Raw genomic sequence first — 20,158 nt, 5'->3', positions numbered from 1 at the left:
TAGTGGTGTCTATATTTCTCCTGGCTCTCATTCACTCGGAGGACTGACTAATATTTTTCCAGGGAATATTGAACATTATACCAATGGTATCACCAATTACAGCCATAATCAATTATGCAAGATTCTGCTTATAATTTCCAGAGACTGTTTCATATTTATTGCCTCTGCATGAAGTCAGTGCTAAAATGACACCCTGACGCCTGATCTGCAGGGAATACTGGCAAAGAAACATCACATTGCAGCAGACTTGAGAAAAGCAGAGCACACTGTGCCTAAAGTTCAGTGAAAATTACAAGATGCGATTCCTATCATTTAAAGCTGTAAAACTAGTGGGGAACCTATGAATAGAAAAATATCAATTTGCAATAATGGTCACCAGTGTTAACATATACCAAATTCATATCCCCACTGTTTTCAAAACTAGTTAAAAGACATGAACTGCAAGAGATCAGAAAGTATATATATTCAAACTTGGAGAATGTGACCGACAGATTGCACTGGCATACACAGAAATTCACACCGACCTCCCTCACGACAACCCACAGACGTGGCTCTCTCCACGCTACTGAATTAATTGTGGCTTCCAACTCTCTCAACAACCCCTTCCTCACTTTACAATTCAATCCCTTTTATAATTTCAACAAAATAATATTAACTTCAGCATTCTGAAAGACAAAAATTCTTCTAAATCACGGAAAGATCTAAAGTCTGCATGAAAATTTTTGAAAGAATTTAGGTTCTAAATTTGGATCTCAACTACACAGCAAAGATCTTGTCTCCCAGCAAAACAAATGTATCTCAAGACTTAAAGAGAAGTAATGACAATCTTTTCTATTTGCCTGCTACGCAACAGGCTTTTCAAGCAGAAGGCTCTATAATTGCTTTGAAAATTAAAAACATACAAATACCAAGCTGCTGAAAGATTACCTAAGTCCAGTAATTTGCTGTTCTACTTAGCAGACAGGCTGCTTAAGGGCACATCACAAGAACATACAATTTGTTGCATAACGGTAGTGATATTTTCAACCATCATTATTGCTAGAGATAAAAGTCAACCAAATGTGTTATGTCAAACACTAAGGTGGTGATGGTCTGAATTTTAAAAGCATATTTAAATAAGAAATGGTGAAACGATCATGAAGAAATCCAGTTTTGCCCCTTAGTTTAATAGCCGCACATTTGAGTTAACAAGCCAAGCTTAGCATTTCACAGGTACTAACCTGAGAGTTTATTTCCCATTGACAGTTAATATAAAATGTTTTCATTTCACATTTATAGAACATCCATATTATTATACTATATGCTAAGCTATCAGAGGGTATGAAAAATAATTTTTAACATAACAGTCTCAGTAATTCTCCAAGTTCATGCTGATAAAATTTTAGAAACCTTCATGATTTTCCCATCATTTTTGTTAACGTCAAAATCCTGGGGCTTACTGCCTAATTGAGGTGTGTATTAACACAATAAAATATCTTGGATATGATTGTACTTATTATACACTATCCATTGGAGGCAAGAAATATAGTCCATGTCTCTTTGTCATGGATAGAACAATAGTAGCTAACATCAATTAAGACTTTTTTTCAAAAGTCACACACTACCGAGTTGAAGACTTCATGTTAACTACCTCACTTAAAACTCAACACAACCATATGAGGCAATTCTATTAGGATTTTCATTTTATTGGCAAGTTAATTTAGACATAGAAATGTTACAATTCTTGTCAGTAGTCACACAGGTGCTAAATGGAGAAACCTAATCGAGACTAAGTTAACTGAATTACACTATGTCAAAGGTAACACATATTCATTCATCCAACAAATATTAACTGAGTGTTCTGACTTGTGTCTTCTGCACAGAAACTTTGGTGTCACTGCACTGGACACTGGGTAAAAATATTTTAAACAAAACAATTTCTGCTCTCATAAAGTTTATAATCTATGGGAAAAGATTGATAACTAGGTGTGTGAATACAAACCATGCTCTCATTACATGTATTTGCACTTGAGAGAGTTAGTTAATATTATGCCTGTCTTTCACATTTAAAGATCCTGTGGCAAAAATCAGACCTTGCAAACTCCCTTTTTTAATATGCTTTGGTATATTTATAGAGACTCTGTAATGATACAACTTTTGTTCTGCGAAAACTTTGGCTGTAACCTCAAAAATGTCAAAGAAAGAAAAGGGTCCTAGGGGGAAAAAATAGGTACTTAGAACCTGGGAATCCTTATGGATCAGTCCTGTTTTCCCTCTCCAAAAGCACGGATTCCTCTTGGGATCATTTATTTCTATGTTAATTTTTATAGCCATAATCTTGTTCTGTCACATGCTTCATGAACCAAAACGACTATATAGAATTAATGTTGATTTGCTTTATTGAAAGTATGTGAAGAAGGTTTTGGTTTTTTGTTTGTTGTATTCAAAGCATGACTAGTTCGAATCACAGTTCAGAAATAAAAATGGCCTCCAATGTTTGTAGTTAAACATTTTAGAAGTCAGGGTTTTGAGTATGACCTTTCTCCATCCAGCATGCCAGAGCTCTCTGATTCTGGTTCTTTCTCAGTGTGTGCCCTCCATAAGCACTAGCACATGTACCACAAACATTCTCTCATCTTTCTCCACCGTATCAATCATCTGAGTGTATTCCATTCACTTGGAAGCAGGTTCAATAACTATCAGTTACTTCACCAGGGCAATCCATTTACATTTTATCATGGATATCCAAGGTGTTAAGGCCAAAAACAAGAAACATTATGAATTCTGGGCAAGGAGATAACTTGGAAGATAATTTGAAGTAGAGAAATCTGTTAGTAATCCTCAAGTCATCTTTTATGGATATAGGCAGTAATATGCTGCTGGAAGCTCATACCTGTACATAAGAGCCAACCCTTCAATCTTCAGGAATTTTGTAACCCTGCTCTTAAACACACCCATTATTAAAAGTAAATAAAAATAAATTACATAAATCCATAATTCTGTAATTTTTAATTAACAAAATTAATACTCAAAACTCAGGCTTTCTAAATATTTTACTGTTATTTATACTCTTAAAGTTTTTTTTTTATATCTGTTGTATCTGGATGATATAAATACTATAGATCAACATGCTACCATTCATCTCTTCCCAACACTAGTAGTTTGAAATTGACCACAGTAGAAGGAAGTACTTATACCACAAAAATGGAAAATACTAAAAATCAGAGCCCTTTTTTTTGATTGCTCAGAGGGACTGTTTTTAAACTTTTACTGTTACATCACTGAAAATAGGTTTTCTTCACCTAGACAGATATTTATTTGGGGGTCTGAAAACAAGTGTTACAGGAACAGAAGTCCTTGAAATAGATGTTTTGGTGTTACTGGCTTTTAATCACAAGAAACAGGACAATCACTCTGACAGGAAAATGCAGAAGAGGAATATTTTGGATAACATGTAGGAAGTTTAGCACCAAACTGAATATTGTCCTCAAAATCTCTCCCTACACATACCCATATCTGAATGCTTTTTCTCTTTTGGCAAATTAGAATGCTCCCATCTCATTCAGTACTAAGACTTTCATTAATAAGATCTTCTTCCACAGAAGTTTGAGTATCTGTTCTTCTATGTGTAACCTCTGTTTTTATCATGTATTAGCCATGGAACAGAACTTAGTATGTTATCTCATTTTCCAAAATCAAATAAATTTCACAAAGCATTAATGAATGTTCAAAAGAAAAAAACTGGAGGAGGGAAAGGAGAATATTATAATCCATGTCACACAGCAAATTAATTATTAGATATTTCGGTCTTCCCCAAATCCTAATTGCATTGCAATCCAGTCTTCATTGTTTTGTTTTTTTTTTTAATTGACCCTTCCTCTGTCCAATCATCAGGTCTTTCTACCCCAATGCCCTTCATCTCAATCCTATGTTACGCAGAAATTTCAACTGAAAGTCCATTTCCTGAGAGAAAAAAAGTAGTTATGTCAGCTGCTAAGAAAATATTTTCTCCATAGTTTATACAATATGACCTAGATCAGAGTTTCCCAAAATATCTTGTAAGATATAAATAGGGAACAATCTTAGCCTATGGTTAATTCAGTTTGGGAAGTAATGGATTCAAAATTTATTTTTAAAGATAACCTTGTTATTTTTTACTGTACACTTCTCAGAGTCTTCTCTTTGGTAATATACGTACTGTATCTCTAAGAGGAAATTTTCAACAAATTTGACTTTGAAAACTTGGTTTTTATTTTTAAAGAAGATATGTTGTGATACTTCGCTTATACTAAATGCACTTTAATAAATGCAGTACTGAGATTTCTAGGCTGAATAGACAGCAAGGGAGCTCTGTGGACTCAGGTGCTCTTTGATACTGGAAATAATGGTTTCACTAACATTCTCCTTAACTGAATTATACCTTTGGCCCCTTTCATAGGAGTGAAATTCACGTGGAACAATCTAACTTCCATGCAAGAGAAAGAGTTATGAGGCCCAAGAGAGGGGAGAGAGATGTGAGGGAGGAAGTAAGCAAAGAGACCTAACAGGTTGATGAGAAAACCAAGGAACACGTGGATAAAAGGGAGAGAGAGAGATCGTGAGAGAGAGATGTTCAGTGTTGTCTTTATTGTAAAAATCTGTGGCTTTCAGCACAATACACTATAAAAATGAAAATAGAAAAATATAAATTGAGACTGGTCCATTCAAGGAAATTTAAAGACCTCCATTATTCTATATGGTTTCTGGAATACGATTTGAATTTCATTTTGTCTATGATTTTTACAAATAACAAGGTTGGACCCTTGCTTTCATTTAAACTTTTGAGAAAATTTTTGAGTGTGTGTGACAGCAAACGTGGGTGAGTATGCTTTTCTTAGCATATCACATTCAATTCTTGAAATAAAAAGTTTTATAAGGTTGGTATCATTATTCCAATTTTAATTGAAGCAGCTGAGAATCGGTTGACTGGGTCACATAGCTACAAGGGAGCAGGATCAAGAGTCTGCCTGGCGGCACCAAGTAGGATTCAAAAGTTCTAGCAATAAATAACCTGGTAGCAAGAATATAGAAGACTGGGAGCATTGTTTTAGTTTCTAGGAATTTTTTAAGCCTTATTTTTGAGTATGCGGTTGCTGTCAGTTTTTCGTAGTTTATGTTTCCCATGTTAACAGAATATCATCAAACATACTAGTCTGCATTTTTTAAAAGCATTAACTTTTAAGGGCACAAGAGACACAAAGAAATAGCCAGACAAAAAGGACATATACACTATTTTTTAAAGTCCCAGAAAAATACAGTAATGTGTCAAATGAATAATAAAGGAAATAAATACTATAGGAAGCAGGCGAAAATGAAGCTCAGCAGTAGAAGAGACTGGACATGCACTGAGTCCGAATAAGGTGTAAAAGAAACAAATGGAGAAGAAAAAGAAGAATATATACAGAAATTAGGGAGAAAGAGAATAATGTTAGGCACAAACCCATGCTTAACTAAAAAAGTCATTCATAGCCATAAAGCTAATAAACCATTATTTTAGAGGGGTCCCAAAGAAAGGAAACAATAATAGATGTGCCCACATGAGGTTATCTAGGTCTAACTAAAATGGAAATTCCCGTAATTGCCTTTTCCTCTTCTCATGCCCTATTGTGCATATTTTATCTTGTTTCCTCTGTTTATTTTCTACTTTTCTTCATCCTGCTCTGAGGCAGAAAAGTCTGACCTCAGTAGACAATATAAACCAGGCTCTCATACCTTCTGGTTTCTGTTTGAATTTAGCCAAAGGAAGGCCCCAGAAGAGACTGGAAGGTGTGATGAGAGAGAGATCAAGGGGTTTACTCCCAGCTCCTTCCTTGAAGGCTGTGGTTTAGCAGTGACTTGAGTTCTGCTACCTAAGCCTGGAGTTAAATACAATCAGCTCAGCTGCTACTGGGTTCTTATAGGAAAATGAAATCCATCAAGAAAGCTTGTGAACTTGTTAGACCAATCTCCCCCTATCTTTGTGCAATTGCCTCTATCTTGTATACCGTTGAGTATAAATAGATCTAGATTTAATAAAAAGTGAGGGGGAGGGAAAAAATGGAGGAAGAAAAATGGCATAGAAAAGATGGATAATGGAAAGAAATGAAAGTAGAATTGAAAGCTAAAAGTGTTCCATTGACTGACAACTGAGGTAGAAAAAAAAAGAAAAAGAAAGATTTCCCATTTGTACCTTCTTTCTAACCCTGCCTTCTTGGCTTACTGAAACGAATAATCAAAAGAATGAATTTCAAAACCCTGAGCAAGGTGCCCCCATTGGGTCAATCTGAATGTCCATTTGTCTTTAATAGAAGACCTATCACTCATCCTGAAATTGGGGTTATCAGACTGATGAGAGCCAGAAGACTTATCAGGCCAACTGAAGTTCAGGATGCCCAGGAGGAAAAGAATAAAGAAAGACTGATACATGTGACAGACAAGTTAAAGATAGACAGTATAATTTTATGTCAAAGCCAGCCAGTGTCTCCAGCCTCCTTCACCCTCAACTGGCCTGACAATTACTCCTGTCCCTCTAAGCAAGAACACATGTTTGACCTACAAACAGAATTCAGCTCCTTCACTCGCAGTTTAGTTGCTTTCCCTTTTGTCCCCATGCCCTCAACTTATCATATTTTGTAGACATTCTTAAAGCTCACTACCTATTAAAATTGTAAAAGAGATTTTGTCAAAAATAACCAAATCTGAGATACTTAACATTTACCTCTTTTTAAAAATCTGGTGTCAAGTGCAGACTTGCCATATGCCACTGGAAAGAAGACTTTATTTATTTATTTTTGTTTCCTGATCATTAACAAACTCTACTTTTTTTTTTTTTTTTTTCCAAATGGATGTCTTCCATTCTCAAAACCTCAAACAATCCCAAGTCATAAAAATAAAAGAGCATTGGGCTAAAGAGGGGAGTCTAATGCTGGAGAGAAGTCTGGCAGAAATAGGACAAAATTGATCCAATCCCCACAAATGAGAGAGAATGAAGAACTCTTCAAATAACCCAGAGAGGATGAAGCCAAAGGGTACCTAGAAAAGCTCTGATATGCAAGGAAAAAAATCATCAATCCAAAATAGTGGTAAAATATTACAGACCGATTTTAAAAATCATCAGGGCTATTTGTTCCAAGTATCCATTTGTGTCCAATTTTCCATAAATCTGCATAATGTGTTGATAAGCCCCTAAGTCCAAGTATGAAATATCAAATCAAGTGCATTAATTAGTGTGGCTGACTAGAGCTGAATCCAAAATCAATATGGTTAGCTCTCAATTACCTGCTTTATTGGAGAGAAACAGCACTGTGGGGGATAATCCCCTAAGCATTTCTTTATGGCTCTGGCATGTATTCTAAGGCTGGATTTTTGTTGGATGATTTCTTATTTGTTTTTAACAATGTTTCTTCCCAGTTATTTTTACTTAAGTATAACAAAGTCATTCATCTTCCCAAAGCACAGTTGGCTGACGGTTAGCAAGCACTTTGAAGCAGAGCCATGCGTAGCATTGGGTCGGAAGAACATCTGAGCAGTTACCTCTACCCCTTTCTGGTGCTGCATCCTCCAGCTCATGAAACTGAATCTCCAAGTTCTCCAACGGACACACTGCTACTTCCAGGACTTTCAAAGTCATCACAGGGTGAATGAGACCGAGTTCCCAGCCTGTCCAATGATTCCTAACATTTAAAAACTGTCAAGGCAAGCATTTGATAACTCCAGGGATAAAACTTATTTTTTTTTAGTAAATTTGGGTGCACGTTAATTCTTCGTTTAATTCTTCTCTTTTTGAGCTTCCTTATCCTTGAAGAATTCTGATAGAATATGGTAAATGTTAACATTTTTCCTGGGAAAGTCTGTTCTAGTCCAGATGTTTTTACAATAGGTGATGCCCATGATAAGTTATCTATCCCATATTTTGTTCTGTAAAGAATCAATAGCATGATCTTCAATAATAAATGGCATTTTCCATGTAGAATATCAACATTTTAATATAGTAACAGGAACTTCCACAGACCAAGTCTTAGCCAAAAGGGTGGTACATTATATAACCTTACAGAAAAGATGACTGAAGACAGTATAAAAGGATAAAATAGGTTTCTTATATTATTTTTTATGTTTTTACTTTGTATATATGGCTTTGTGGTACTTAGAAAACTCTCATGTAGGGCCCCCTTCCCCCCCACCCATTCATCCAAGTGGTGATCCAGACAAGGGAAAAGGGGGAAAGTGGTTTAGACTGGAATGTAGATCTCCAATCCTCAAGCATGAAGCACAAGTGAGATCTGATGTTAAACAAAGCATGGAAAAAGACCAGTGATAAATACGATAAATCTTTCTAGGCAATTGTTCTCATTTAAAGATGTTAGAGGTGAAATAATTGGTAATGAGTAAGTCATTTAAAATATATATGTATTAAAATGCACATAAATATTAAAGTTAAAACTCTAAAGTTATAACATAAATGTAGTAATGATTTGCTCTGTTTTAAAAACTACAATGGCCTAAGGACAATGACCAATGTACTTAGCATGGCCCAGAATGCCCTGAATGCTACTTATACCTCTTTATTGGCTCCTGAATAAGCATGCCATGCTTATTCTTAATTCTTAATTCCTTAGTGCCTTTGCGCATGCAGTTTCTTTTGCTTAGAATGATCTTCAACCTCATGGTAAACTCATTAAATCACTCAGATCTCAAGTTAAATATCACGGGCCCAGACATTTGAGAAAGTGTATCATCCAAGGCTAGGTTAGATATTTCTATTATCTCTATCAGAGTATTCTGAGCCCTTACTTCACAATATTTATCCCAGTTAGTGATAATAGGGACAGTAAATTTACATACATATGTTGTATATATGTGTTCTTGACAATGTCTTTAATATCTATAGCCTCCACTAAACAGAAAACTTCTTGAAGGCAGTTGCCACATTTGTTTAGATTATCTTTTTAATCTTGTAGACCTGCAGTTAGTACACAAACAAATAATCATTGAGTGAATAAATTCACAGGTACCATAGTGCACACCAGTTCCTATTTCCCAGAAAACAAATCAAAGTACATGCCTTATTGCTAAATGCTCAGAAGGATAATTCTCCCATATAAATAATAGATAGGTCATATATCTCAGGTCATTGTAATATTGACAGACTCGCAAGTCCACGATGTTATTGTGCTGTGGCTGCCATAATAAAGTATCACAAACTCAGTGGCTTAAACAACATAAATATATTGTCTCACAGTTCCAGAGGCTAGAAGTTGGAAACCAAGGTTTCAGGAAGGCCATACTCCATCTCACAGTTCTAGGAAAGGATCTGTTCCCGGTCTCTCTCCTGACTTTGGATAGGTCCTTGATTTATGGTAGCATAACTAATCTTCACAAGGTCTTCTCCCTATGTGCATGCCTTCTTTTTATAGTGTATTTTTTATAAGGACATCAATCACATTAAATTAGAGACTCACACTATTCCAATATGACATCATCTTAATTAATTACATCCACAACAACTCTTTTAATGATAATAAATGGATGTCTTCCATTCTGAAAACCTCAAACAATCCCAAGTCATAAAAATAAAAGAGGATTGGACTAAAGAGGGGAGTCTAATGCTGGAGAGAAGTCTGGCAGAAATAGGACAAAATTGATCCCTCACATTATGAAGCACTGAGGGGTTAGGACTCCAAAGTAGGAATTTTAGTGGGACACAATTCAACCACAACATCCAGTGAATGTCATTATAGTCAGAACTTACCACAATGCTGAATATAAGGGAGTCAGTCTACTCATTTGTGCTTTTCTTCCCTACCCCCCCATATCTTCACTATCTCTGGGAAAACAAATGTTACTTTAGAATGAATTATCCAAAAAAGTAAATAAATAAAAGTCACCCTTGAATGCTTTGCTGAGGGATATAACCCCAGATTCACTTACATCCATCCTTCTATCAATTCTTAAAAGGAAAATTTCCACAAATGGACATAACTTAGTAAAGGCATGAAGGTCCCAAACAAGTCCAATGTATGCTTCTAAACTACTTAGTTTCCTCACAGTATTTATAAGGAAAGCAAAGCAAAGCAAAAGTGCTTGATGTCATGGATATACTATATTGTAAACTGGATCCTTATATGCTGTTAAAATTTTAATTTAATTATATTCTTCTATAAAATATTTTGGATTTTCTATACATATACATCATATCTTCAGTGAATAAAGCTTCACTTCTACTTTCTAATTCTCACAATTACACCTATTTTTTCATTTTATTACATCAGGACTATAGTATAAGTTAGATAGAAGTAATTATGGCATCGCTGCTTCATTTCCAAACTCAGGGGAAGGATTTTAATGTTTTATCCTTAAAAAAGGTGTTTTTGTAGTTGTTTTATGCAACTCAACAAATTACTGTAGTATAACATTAGCAGAACCAGAGACCTCACCATTTTGCTCTTTAATACTCTCTCAGAAGTGGTTTTATTATGTTCCATTTCTACCTAAGTTCTAAAGTTTCTATCTAAGTTCCTCAGTGTATATTTTGGTCCATAGCAGCTGACTAATACAACAGTCTCTCAATATTTAAGAAGGCTGGGTCAGATATTTTAGATATTTTTAAAATATATATTCTAGACTTGACATGCAAATTGGAAATATCCATAATGACATGGCAAGGTTATACCATTGATTATATAATAGATCTTATCCCCTTTATGCAACAATAGCTGTATAACAACCCCTGTCTCCAAAACTTAGCAACAAAATCCAACGATAATCATTTATGTTGATCTGTAACCTGAGATAATATGGGCAGAGCTCAGGGGATGCAGCTTGTCCCTGCTTCCCATGGCATCATCTGGGGAAACTCAAAGACTCTTCCACAGCATGTCTGGTGGTTGATACTGACTGATACAGCTGGAACTGTTGGCTAGAACACATCCATGTGTCCTCTCCATATGGCTGACTGGCTTTCTTACAGCATGGTGGCTGAGTTTCTAAAGTAAGCAACTCAAGAGAACCAGGTAGGAACTATACTGTCTCTCATAACCTAGCTCTAGATGTCATATAACATCACTATTGCTATTGTTACAAGTCTGTCCTATTTTAAGGGGAATAAAAAAAAACAATATTTCCCAATCTTCCTATAGGAAAAGTATCAAGATTTTGTTTTAAGTGGTGTACAGGGGATGGAATAAAATAGTGTTCCCATTCTTTAATAATACAATCTGCCACAGATCTTTTCTTGAAAATTTATGAATAGGGCAACTTTCTGAAAATACATCATATCTGAAGATTAATAATGTGTGTGTTAATTTTCTTAAAGGCTCTAACAAAAATGTTTAGTTAATGCTTACTAAAGCAAATCAATATCTACTTTTCCTATTTTCTAGAAATGGGACTTCTAATATTTAACTTGGTTAAAGTTTATACATATGTCTCTTATCTCTAATAAGCTCTTATATATTTTATTATTCTACCTTTAGTTACACATTAGTCATATTCTTTTCTAACCAGTTTTTCTTAAGTGACACAAGTTATTTTAATGAAACCTGTCATTGGCACTGAGTGTTGAGAGCATTGCTAACCTGCTTCAATTGTTTTATATCATTTGGATTTTTCTAAGTATATCTACCTCTAAGTATCTATGAGCACACTGCATTTACTCTCAGACTCTGAGATGTACACTTAAGAAGCTCCATGTAACATCTTTAAGTTCAAAAATATAATCTGGCCAATAGTTCTTTTTTTTATAATCTCTCAAAAATGCCTACTAAATACCTTCAAAAACATTCACAATGAAGGAAATTTTCTAAATCTAAATATAGGACTGTTGGACAATTCCACAAAAGATTCATAACAGTAACAGTAGATTATATGACAGAAATATAAGGAGCCATCACAATCTTCAGGCCACGGCATATCTTGGTTTCCACTCACAAGATGAAGAATGCCTGACAAAAGGAGGGTTGTTGTCTTCTTCCATTACCATATGTTCCCCAAATTCTAAGACCATGGGATATGCTAGTGAGAAAAATTGTAGTCATCTCTACAACTCTTGATTGATACTATTTGGAACTGTTAGCGTGTGGTCTTTTGCCCTCTCTCCCACTTCTAGCAATTATTAGCTATATTCCTGGAAAGTCCTCTCAAAAATATTATGAAGCAGAAAAGGAAACCAGATTGGTGGTAGCAGTCCAGTGAGTAAAAGAGTCAAAATCTCTATTTTAAGGGGGGGGGTCAATGTGGGAAAGAAAAACAAAAAAAAAAAACAAACTTAGAATCTAATGAAAATAGTAAATTTCCAGCATAAATTGGGGGTAGGAAGGTAATGCCACCTCAGTGGATCAGAAGTACACTAGAAAGGCTTTAGAATGGTTGATTGCACAAGAAACATCTTCAAACATAGCATTTAACTAAATTACAGAGAGTGGAGACAAATCTACCAATTATCATAAACTATAGACCAGATCTTCCATCTCCACTTATAAGTAAAAAGTTCACCAACAGTAATTAAACAGCCTGAATAATTCATAAGCCAAAGTAAAATGTACAACCGCAATTACAGGTAAAGGAAATGTACCTACAATGAGAAAACTACATATGGAAAATCATTAAAATTATAATCAGACAAGTAAAAATCTGAAATTATTTTTAAATAAGGAATGAATAAATGTAAAAGTTTAAATCACAAATCTAGAAAAATAATTAGAGGTAAGTGGGAAGAATAAAATAATAAATATAATGCATTAGGAAAAATTCAAACTGAAGAGCTGACTTATTGAAGATTTTCATAAAGTTCTGTTAGGTCTAAATAAGCAATTGCAACCAGAAATAAAATGGATATTTTCCTAAGGAAAAATATGTAATATTAAATATACATTACTATAATATATATGATATTCATATAATATAAAATATATGCATATTATATATAATTAAAAAGAAATATGGATAAGAATATGAATGATAAGATGGATGAATGGTGAGAAAAAGCATCTAGAAATATATCTGTCAAGTTGTCAGCAATTATCTCCACTGAGTGATAAGATTAGAGTTGAATTTTATTTTATTAAAAATAATAATAAATTCACTAAAAATACAAAAGCATCCAAATTAAAAAAGAAATAGTAAATTATTTTTATTCACAAATGACTAAATTCTACTTTAGAAAATACAGAAGAAAGGGCACCTGGTTGGTTCAGTCAGTTAATATCTGCCTTTGCCTCAGGTCATGATCTCATGGGTCCTGGGATCTCCTAAGTCTGGCTCCCTACAAGTGGGGTGTCTGCCTCTCTCTCCTTTTGCCCCTCCCCCACTCATGCTCTGTCTCTCTCTCAAATAAATAAATAAATAAATAAATAAAATCTTTTAAAAAAAGTAAAGAAAGAAGAATATAAGAAGAATACTAAAACTAAAAAATGAATTCAACAAAGCTATATGGTACAATATCAATACACTGATATCAGTTAAGTTTCTGTACACCAGCAATAAGCAACTCAAAAAGGAAATTAAGAAAGAAATCCCATACACAAGGCCATCAAAAATCGTAAAATACCTAGGAACAATTTAATCAAGAAGGTGAGACTTGTACCACTGAAAACTACAAAATATTACTGAAAGAAATTAAAGAAGGACTGAATAAATGGAAAGAGATTTCATGTTCATGGATTGAACAACTCAATATTGTTAGGATGTCAAAACTACCCAAAGTAACCTATATATTCAATGCAATTTCTACCAAAATCCCAATAGCCCTTTTGCAGAAATGGAAAAGTCAAACTTCAAATTCACATGAAATTACAAGGACCCTTGAGTACTGTAACAATCTTGAAAATAAAAGTGAAGGACTCACTGGTCCTTATTTCAAAACTTTCTACAAATCTACAGTAATCAAAAGAGTATCATTCTGGCATAAGAATGAACATATAGACCAATGGATTTAAATTGAGAGGCCATAAATAACAATACACCTATAACCACCTAATTTTTCAACAGAAGTGTCATGTCAATTCACTTGAACAGTCTCTATTTACAAGTGGTGCTGGGGCAACTGGATTTCCACATGCAAAAAACATGGAGTTGGACCCCTACCTCATACCATATACAAAAATTAACTCAGAATTGATCAAAGGCCTATTAAAAAAAAAAAAAAAAAAAAAAGTAAAAACCATAAACCTGAAGAAAACATAAAAGTAAGTCTTCCTAACCTCAGATTTGGCAATGGATTCTTAGATATGACACTAAAAGCATTAGTAACAAAAGAAAAAAAATACATAATTTGAACCCCATCAAAATGTAAAACTTTTGTGCATCAAAGGATATTATTAAGATAGTAAAATGATGATCCACAGAACAGGAGAAGATATTTGCAAATCATATAACTAATAAGAGTTTATTAGTCAAAATATATAAAGAACTCCTGCAATTCAACAACAAAAATAAAAATAACTTTAAAAATAATGGACAAAGGACATTTCTCCAAATAAACAGTTCTCCAAAGAATATGCAAATGGCCACTAAGCACATCAAAAGATGTTCAATATAAAGAGTCATTAAGAAAACATAAATCAAAGTACAATGAGATACCATTTCACACCTACTAAGATGGCTAGGATCAAAAAATAAAAAATAACAAGTGTTGGCAAAAACGTAAATTGAAGCCCTCTGCATTTCTGTTAGGAAAATAAAATGATATAACCACTGAGGAAACATTAGTGTTTCCTCAAGAAATTAAACACAGAGTTACCATTTAACCCAGCAATTCCACTCCTGATATATTATAGGGATACTTACACCAACATTATCCACAAAAACCAGAATATGGAAACAACCCATGTATCTGTCAAAAGATGAGTGGATAAATAAAACATAATGTATACATAAAATGGAATATCATTTAGCAATAGAAAGGAATGAAGTTCTGTTAAATGCTACAATGTAGATGAATATTTAAAACATTATGTCAAGTGAAATAAGCCAGGCACAAAAGAACAAATATTAGATGATTCCACTTATATTACATATCTACAATAAGCAAATTCATAGAAACAGAAAATAGTGATTACCAAGGCCTGAGAGGAAAAAGAAATGAGCAGTTGTTGCTTAATGGTGATGAAATTTCTGTTTGAGGTGATGAAAAACTTTCAGAAATACATAATGGTGCTAGCACAATGCTGCGAATGTAACTAACATCACTAAATTATACACAAAAATTACTAAAATGGCAAACTTTATATATTTTTATTGCATGCATATTGTTTGTTCTATATGTTTATATAATAGATACTTTAAAAATATTTTATTACTATTATAAAATAACATACTTATCTAATGTATATATAATATCTGCTATATATAACATGTTTCTTACATATATTATTTATAATATAGCATATTTGTTTTAAAGTATTCTATATATGATATTTTATTTATCTATATGTTATATATACATAATTAAATTAAATAAAATGCTTTCTCATTTCAGATGGGTCTGGGTTTAGATTTTACCTCTTTTTGTGTAATCTTGAAAAGTTTTTAACATCTCTAAGTATGAAATTCCCTTCTCTTTAAAATAATAATACCAGCATCATACCTCCTTCATAAGCCTCTGGTGGTTGTTGGCACCATTGGGTACATTTGTTATCCTTCACACATACTCAAGGTGGTTGTTATTAATACTGTAAGTCCTCAAATCTGAGATATATGTTTCCGCTCACTCTAAAATCATATTGTGTTTTACAATTGACAAACACATGTAAGAAAATATCTTTTCCTAAAAAATGTTATTAGATATTGCTGTAAATTTCAATTATTATCTTATAATTGAGAAAAGACTATATTTTTATGTACATCCGAAATTTTTTCAATGAGCATTAATACTTTGCATAATCCAAATATTGTTAGAATTTTGAAATCATGTAAATAAATTAAAATATGGGGACTATAAAATAAAGAGATTAATAGCCTAGAGATTTTTGTAGGCAATCTATAAATTGCTTTCTAGAAACAATATGAATGCACTATTCAGGGGCTAAAAATTAGTTTTTTGCAAGCACGTTTAGTATCATGGAAACTGATACCTGGGGAAAAAAGATTAGCAAATATTATGTATAGTATAACTCCAAAACAAAATATTAATGGTGATGGGTTGTCTTTTGCCTTCCTCTTTTGCTTCTCTGTATTTCCTACAATCATTATTATTTTTTTATTTTTTATTATTCTTTTTACTCTTTCACTCAAAATAATTACTGTTTTTCTATTATGCGGCAATCACATAGATATTAAGCTAAAAGTTACTTTGGCAATGTTAAAATGAATGAATAAGTGAATGAAAGCGAATTAAAAAATAAATAAATAAAGAGTAGATTTCCTGGATGGGCACACTTCATCCATTAAGTATTTCCCTAACATTTAGTAAGTTGGTAGGTGAATTTGTCCCACTTGCCCCTGCCTGGTGTTCTGGTCCTATCTTTGAAAGGTCTAACCTTTGACAGATCCTTTATAGAATCTGCTGACTTCCCCTAGTTCCCAATTTGGAATTATCAGCTGAACTCAAAACTTAAAAATCTATTTCTCAATGACTGCAATTATCTTTTGTGTGTGAAGAAAGGATCAGCTTTCTCTACTTCTTCCTGATTCTCAGTAAGTGATGCTTGCAGTGTTCTTCACCTCAAACTGTCTCAGGTGCTTCCCAACTGGCCAGTAAAAAGTCAATGGACCTAATATCTTTCTAAAACAGCAAGAATAAACATATTTTATAACCTACACCTTAAATAATATTATTCTGACTGCCCTACAAGTGAAAATCTTCTGGATTGAAACATCTTCCTGATTTTTCCATTGGTTCATACAACAGATGTGGATGCACCATTGTAGGAGACTCTGTAAAGCCAAAGGTTGGCAAGAAATTCCCTTGTCTAGCAGACAACATATAGACATGCAAGTTTGCATCTTTTATGAATTTCAATCCGTGTGCCTCTAGCGTACCATGCCTAAGATAATTCTCTGAAATCTGTTACATCTAAAACATATGTTCTCACTTATGGAAAGTATAATTTGAGATGGCAAGGATCCTTTGCTTCATCTCCGCATACAGTTCTTTTTTCAAAGATATCATGGCATTTACTTCAAAGTAATTACAGTAGAGAACTTTTAAGAAATTCAGAGTTCAATTTAAATAAAAGAAAGATACTCAGGTAAAGAATATTCCCTGATCCTAGTCCTATAGTGCTTTCAGTTAGTTATAATTTCTACACAGCTTATTCATTTGTATTCTCATTTATTAGTATCTTTCTCTTGGGACAAATAGACAAGGATCCTTTGTCATCTTGGCCCCCAAAATGTTGTCTCTTTTAATTAAGCAACTTGTTTGGGTTGTTTCATTGCCAACCTGAGGTTGTTTTGATCCACTGATATTTCCAGAGGGATTATGTAAATTTTTTTCACCTAATTGTTTTCTCTCTCAAATCGGTGCCACCCTAGATTTATACCTGTCCTTCCCTGATATGAGAAATATAGAATTGAGAGAGAACTAAAATTACCTTACTAAGGAATTTCAAGCTTAAATGCCTTGAGAGCTAGGTAGAAAATATAAATGTGTGAAGCAGCAAGTTAAAAGATTAGAATAACAACTCTGTGGAAACTTGAAGAACAGCACTCTCATAAAGCATTAAAAAAATTAATTAACACTCTTCTGGCCCAAATAAATCCACATTTGCTAGCTAGATTAGTCCCAAAGCTATTAAGTTTTCAGTTAATGCAATCTCTCATTGTACAATTGCAGAAAGTAATACCCAATGATAAGTGACAAAACCATTATGAATTTTGTAAAATAATTATAAAACAAGGATTCACTAAGTGATTATTTTTTTTAAAGACCAGCAAGACCTGTACTTTCTGGCCCGCCCTAACTCTCCAGGTTTATCTCCTATTTTATCCACCTGTTAATCTCATGCTTGCAGTGATCTGCTTTGGCCACCCTGACTTCATTCCAACCCCATATTCTGTCCCTGTCACCTGCCTCAGGGCCACACTTAATGCTACTTTTTTACTAAGGTAATATCTTTTTTTTTTTTTTTAATTCTAAATTACTTGAGTTTGGGAAGTTGAACTATCTATGGTTTTCTTGTCAAATTGATAGTACATTTTTTTTTTCCTCACCCTCCACTCCCTCTGTAATGTGACTTTGCAGATCCTCATACTAAAAGAGCAGCCTGTTAACCCACTCCTTGACCTTGGACTGATACCATAACTGGATGTTAATAGATGTGACACAGGCCCAGGCTAGAAAGCTCTGGGCATATGTGCTCTCTCTTGCCCTCTGCTGGTATTATGAGAGCAGGTCAGCCTCCAAGAGGAAAGGCAAGAGACATTTCAGTTTTCCTAAGTGAGACCATCTTAGATCAGCCCCCAGCCTGATGACCTGTAAACAAATCCAGCCAACCTCACCAGCTCTACCTTGCAGGGGCACAGCCGGCCATAGATGCATGAGCAAGCACAGGTCAGATCCCAGGGAGCAGACCAGATCAGATGAACCCCACAGACCCAGGAGCTAAATGTTTTTATGGTTGCATACCACTGGGATTTTGTGATTCTTTATTAGATAACTGACGCAATCCCTTCATCATTTCTGAACCAGTCCATCTACAGCTACCTTTAGTTGAGTCATGTTGACAGGCATTCAGATAGGTCCAGGGCCAGTGAGATACAGGTATGATAGACAGCCAGGTGAACACCTGCTTAGGTTGTGAATAATTTGAAGGCTCAGATGGCTAGTGTAATTAATTCAGAAATGGTGTTTAATTGATAATTATATTAGATCAGAAAGCAAGCAGACTCAAGACTCAGGACACGCTTAGGATATGGTCAAATTAATGCCAACCAAATGATGAGAAGTCCTCATCAAAGGTAGCCAGATAAATAAAGCAGGGAAAACATATTTTACCTGCAAGTAGCATGAGCTATTACTGGTATTAACTGGTTATACCTATAAGCTAGATCAATAAACTCATTTTTAACCAGCTGAACTCAGGATAGATTTTCCAGATAAAATACAGGATGCCATATTAACATGACTTTTAGATAAACAACAATAAGTAACATGAGTATGTCTCAAATACTACATGAGATATACTAAAAATCATTATAATTCATCTGAAATTCCAATTTAATTGAGCATGATGTATTTTATTTGCTAAATCTGATAACCCTAACCTGAAGTCCTCCTAGATGATGTTCAAGGTAAAGCTTACTAGATCTCACATCACCACACTTTCTGTTTCTTCCAGAACACTGGCAGAGGCAGAGTTCCCCTCTGCTATAGGCCAATGGATAACTTACTATCCTCCAGATGAGTCACATCTCATATCAAAGTGTGTGTCAAGATAATATTGTTGTAGGGTATCTCATGTGTTCATTTCTAGGCTATTGCCTTCTATCCCTGGGTTCTTTCCTTCACTCAGCATCTTGGGCATTCTTTGCAGCAAGGAAGTGATGACAGCAGAAATGATGAAGGAAAATAGGCAGTCAAAGGGATAGACAAAGTTTGCAGTGCAAAAGCAAAAGATTGAAGGTAAGTGACCGGAAAGAGAAATGTTCTCTGCCAATAAAAGTGAAAAAAGACCCCCACGTTTGAGATAATGGGGACAGTTGGATGGCATATGGGAAAGTAAGAAATTAGCTTGTAGGTCAGCAAAGAGGGAATAAGACCTAAGCAGAGTCCTCAGAGGAGTCAATTCAGACCCTAGAGACCACCAGGGCCCCACGCCCCCAAAAGGCAGATGGAAGGTGCCAATGCTTACCACCTGCCTGAACTCCTGCTATGGGTAGAGTATATCACCTGTACCCAGGAGTATGGGAGCTTTACTTCTTGTTGGCTCTAGGGAGACTCTTCCTTTAAAATCATACCTTCTCATCAGGCAGACAGGCTACCAAGCAGTGTGTGCCCTGAGATTCTTCTTGGGCTGCAACCAGCCCTCTCCATGTGGATGATTCCCTGAATTTCTGAGGGCTGTCTCCAGATTAGAGCCAGGGTTTCTTTACCTGGAGAGGAGCTGGTGATCTGGAAAGCTAAGTCAGACAGACTTTAACCGAACTAGTTGGGGGTGGGGGTGGTATCTGAAACAAGGGCAGTGGGAAAACATGTCCAACCTACACATGAATACCCCTTTGTGAA

At 34.6% G+C, this 20,158-nt stretch overlaps 1 long non-coding RNA gene across 1 annotated transcript in view; it reads right to left on the bottom strand.

Annotated features, from left to right (window-relative positions):
• LOC144291977 (uncharacterized) overlaps positions 1-20,158 on the bottom strand; it is a 69,733-nt gene extending 49,575 nt beyond the window's left edge. Inside the window, exon 1 of the long non-coding RNA XR_013359516.1 lies at positions 19,891-20,158. This is a non-coding gene — a long non-coding RNA (uncharacterized LOC144291977). The remainder of the gene's footprint in view (positions 1-19,890) is intronic.

The sequence above is a fragment of the Canis aureus genome, chromosome 20 (genome assembly GCF_053574225.1).
Source record: "Canis aureus isolate CA01 chromosome 20, VMU_Caureus_v.1.0, whole genome shotgun sequence".
Lineage (NCBI taxonomy): Eukaryota > Metazoa > Chordata > Mammalia > Carnivora > Canidae > Canis > Canis aureus.
Note: the sequence above shows the minus strand (reverse complement) of the source record. Positions and strands in the feature narration are given on the sequence as shown.